Raw genomic sequence first — 4746 nt, 5'->3', positions numbered from 1 at the left:
GGAGCGATAATAACTGACATGATCCATGATAACATGATATTTTTAGTGATATTTGTAAATTGTCTTTCTAAATGTTTCATTAGCATGTTGCTAATGTACTGTTAAATGTGGTTAAAGTTACCATCGGTTATTACTGTACTCACGGAGACAAGAGAGCCGTCGCTATTTTCATTTTTAAACACTTGCAGTCAGTATAATGCATAAACACAACTTCATTCTTTATAAATCTCTCCAACAGTGTAGCATTAGCCGTTAGCCACAGAGCACTATCAAACTCATTCAAAATCAGAAGTAAACAATATAACAGTATACAATACTCACATAATCCGACGCATGCATGCCGCATGCATGACAAACACTTTGTAAAGATCCATTTTGAGGGTTATATTAGCTGTGTAAACTTTGTTTATGCACTGTTCAAGGCAAGTGCGAGCTCTGTGGGCGGATAGCACGGGATTTAAAGGGGCCGCAGCATAAAATCGGCGCGTTTATAATGATGCCCCAAAATAGGCAGTTAAAAAAATTAATAAAAAAAAATCTATGGGGTATTTTGAGCTGAAACTTCACAGACACATTCAGGGGACACCTTAGACTTATATTACATCTTTTAAAAACATAATCTAGGGCACCTTTAACACATCTTTTACACTTTTACATGAACAAAAGTATTAATTTCTTTCAAAAAAAGAAGGAAAAAAAAATACTGACCCCAAACTTTTGAACGGTATGCATATTTTTACAAAGGATAAAAATAAATAAATCAGAATATTATAATGTTTTCGGACTGGAGTAATGGCTGATGAAAATTCAGCTTTGCATCACAGAAATAAATTATATGTTAATATAATAAGTAATATTTTATATATAGTAATATAGTAATATTTTAACATGTATATTAAAATAGAAAACCATTATTTTAAATTGTAATAATATTTCACAATATTACTGTTTTTTTTCTGTATTTTTTTTTTTTTTGATCAAATAAATGCAGGCTTGATGAGCAGAAGAGACTTCTTTCTAAAACATTAAAAATAGTAATGCTTCCATACTTTGGACCGGTACTATAAGAAGGGTTTATTTTTAGTTTTTGCATAAAAATGTCTCATCCAAAAGATCTAAACAAATATTGATGCGATATTGGTCAAAATAGACATAAGAAATAAGCATTCTCACACTATTGGAAAGCACAGATGTTTAACTGACAGCGGGGGATGTTTTCATTTGTTTTTCTTATCAGTTTGATAGTGCAGTGGGAACTCACCAGTCATCGTAGTTCTCCCTAAAGGTTCATGGGAGAGGTGACTCAACCAGTTATACTTTATATTTCAAATGGCCTCATTACATCTGGAGTATTGGTGTTAGCACCATGTCGCCTCGAGCTGTGCACAGAAGGAGGTGTCTCCTATTGCCTTGGTGCCCATTGTGTATTATTTCAGCTGCTAAGGACTCCACTCAAAGCGTACTGCAGGTTACTATTGGATTAAGGAATTATATTTAATATTACATAACCCACATCTGTGTGGGCGCTCCATCTTTACTTGGATTTAAAGTCTTTTAAAGTCATTTTACGGTGTTATATACAAAAGGTAGAGTAAATGCATAAATGCTGACCATGCATTTTCCCAGGACTTGCTGAGACAGCCTACAGTTTGGTGTTATATCCCAGGGGCCTTGTACCTCCTGTGACACACATCTGTGCTTAGCAGGAATGCCCTCTGCGGCCAGGACCTGACCCACTTCGCTCTGGGAGTGAGGCTGGGAAAAGCTCACTCAGCCTGGCTGGAGGTGAAGTGCAAGCAGCCTGAACTACCACTATGGCTTCACCAGCACCACTCATCAACCAGGACGTGCCTGATGAAATCTATTTTCGACATTCTCCAAGTTCAACAGATCCCCTGACTGTTTATTTGCATACTACCAGTGTCGCCATGGCAACTATGGTGTGAAGATTGCGTACCAGAGGGTGAGACAGAGAGAGGGAAATAAAAAGTCATCCGTGTTTGAGTCATACTGGCCGTCCTAGAAACCTCTTCACTATAAAAGGTTGTATGGGTGTACGGAGTGTTTACATAAGACCAAAGACTGACACACATTTGCTGAAAAAAAATTCTGATTCATTATTTGTATCGCTGTTTCTTAGTGAACAAAACAATAATTAATTAATATAATATAATTAATATTAGTTGGAGACTGCCACCATATATACAGAGTTATATACAGTATATACAGTACATATATATATATATATATATATATATATATATATGAAGTATCTATATCTATATCTATATCTACCTATATATATATATATATATATATATATATATATATATATATATATATATATATATGAATCTTTGTGTAGTCTAAATATAGACTGCACCAGGCTGTTAGACCATTCATAGACTTGAGATTTTCCCTGAGTTTTTTTTTTTTTTTTTTTTTTTTTTACCAGGCTGAGTCAGGACCTAAAGTAAGACCTTTAAATGGCCAGACCAGGACTTGGCAAGTCTACTTGTACTCAACAGTAAGGAACATCCAGTTACAGACTGTATTAATTCCTGTTGGGAAGCACAGCTCCACAGCTCCTTAACATGGGCATGAACACACTATTCCCTATGGAGTCTGGAAGAACTGAAAGTACTCATATCCTGCCAGGGCTAAAGAAATGATCCAAGGCCGTAAAGTCAACCATCCTTATAACACCACTGAAATAGGCACATTTGCTTATCAAACTGCTAGCTATTTGTTATTTGTATATCTTTCTCCCCCATGTGCTCACCTATTATTACTGAAGACAATGGCTGTGCATTCTTGCTGAAAGAGAACGGTGGGCTATTGTCAAGAACGGCCATAAACAGAAGGAGCTATTTCAATGGAAAATGTTGGATTTTGTTTAGTCCTGTGCACCTGTGTAAAACAACAACATATTTTTTAAGGACACAAAGCCCCCAACACACATACACACACACGTTTGTTTTTGTGAATTGTGGGGACATTCCATAGGCGTAATGGTTTTTATATTGTACAAACCGTATTTTCTATCCCCCTACACTACCCCTAACCCTAAACCTAACCATCACAGGAAACACACAACTACACACACACCTAAAAATGGCTTATCTTAAGCCAGGTTCACACTTTTATCATATAGTTCACACTATATGATAAAACAGGTTCACACTGTACATCATGTCATTGTGTAGTAGGCCTACGTTGTAAAATTAATATTTTTTAATATTTTTTAGACGCAAGTCAAATGCGTATGGCTGTCACACCGGAAGCTTGTTGTTTTACTTTATAAAGTTTTAAATATTGATATTTGTCTTACACAAACGCATCGGTTCAATTCACTTCAGAAGGCCTTCATATCCTGGAAAAGCCAGGATATTTTTAATATAAATCTGATTGTATTTGGTGGAAAGAAGAAAGTCATATTCACCTAGGATGGCTTGAGGGTGAGTAAATTATCGGGTAATTTTCTTTTTTAGATGGTGAACTATCCCTTTAACGCGTCTTGACTGCCATACAGTCTGACGTGAATGACAACAGATCCCACAGTTTGGCATGGCTACAGCGGGATTATGTTCGTACAGTCTGACAAGCAACAGTCGTAAAGGACTACTATAAATTGTACAGTGTGCACCTGGCTTTGGTGAATGAAATAAATCTAATCAGTTTCCAACCTTGTAAAACTTTTTTCAGTGTCTGCTGCAAATGTGCCACACAAGTCCTGAAAAGGTGGCTGGATGCAGTATATCATAAACCCCACCCTCTCCATGTAATCTAATGGGACACAAGGCAAACTAAACAATCAAATTACACTTCAAATATTTTTATTTTTATTTTTTTTTAAAAATATGGTTTCTGTCATTTTAGTTTTTATCACGCTGATGTAAGATGAAAAGTTGTCTTGTTGTTTTGGTTTTAGTTAGTTATTTGATTCTATTAAAAAAATGGGGGTGTGACATCATGATTGACAGCTGAGATTGACAGCTTCTCTTTGAGTTTGGAGCTGTAACTTTAAATTCTACATTTCCATAACTGTTTATTTCACACAGACATAATGAGTTGTTCTGCAGTAAACTGTAGGTGCATCATCCATCTTTTTTACAGTCAATGGTCTGTTGTCACATTAGGCCAGCACACACAAGCAGGGCATAAATAAAGTCAGATCAACCGGAAAAAAAAATGTGTTTTTGTGCCTGTCACTATCTGTAATTTTCATTAATGGGTGAGTAATTCACACCATTATTTTATGACGCTTCTTAAAGCCTATTTTGCAAAAGATAATGTTGAAAAATATGTTTATAGTGCATTTTTTTTTCCTGCTTAGTGCAGCACTCTCTGTGTAGCAAAATGCGCTCAGCGGTGAAACTCCTTCACTCAACAGCATTTGACTGCTCATGCGTGCAGTGTGAACTCTGTAACCTGTTAAAATGGGCACCAAAATAAATACTGCTCGTACATGTGGTGTGAAACCTTAGCCAACAGTCTACTAAAGACCATGATGCATGTACATTGTGACTGTGCTATCTTGAAACAGCCAGTGAATTTCATCTGGTTATGAAGTGTGAACAGACATATCAGGTTTGTTTTTTGCAGATTTGCCGTAGGTCTTGTCTGAGGGCTCAGGTTGCTGTCTCTTTCTGACAGATAAGAACAACAAGTCAAGGGTAATGACATGAAAAAAATACTGTTTTGCAAAGTACAATATGACAAAGCGGCAGACGAGACAGGAGTGGC

General features: G+C 36.3%; 1 long non-coding RNA gene across 1 annotated transcript; it reads left to right on the top strand.

Annotated features, from left to right (window-relative positions):
• Positions 1–1325: 1325 nt before the first annotated feature.
• On the top strand, positions 1326–4467 carry LOC125259373. Its single transcript, XR_007182781.1, has 2 exons — positions 1326–2043; positions 2456–4467. It is a non-coding gene; the product is annotated as an uncharacterized LOC125259373 (long non-coding RNA).
• The last annotated feature ends 279 nt before the right edge of the window (positions 4468–4746 follow it).

Source organism: Megalobrama amblycephala, linkage group LG23, assembly GCF_018812025.1.
Source record: "Megalobrama amblycephala isolate DHTTF-2021 linkage group LG23, ASM1881202v1, whole genome shotgun sequence".
NCBI lineage: Eukaryota > Metazoa > Chordata > Actinopteri > Cypriniformes > Xenocyprididae > Megalobrama > Megalobrama amblycephala.
This window is presented reverse-complemented; position numbering and strand designations above follow the sequence as displayed.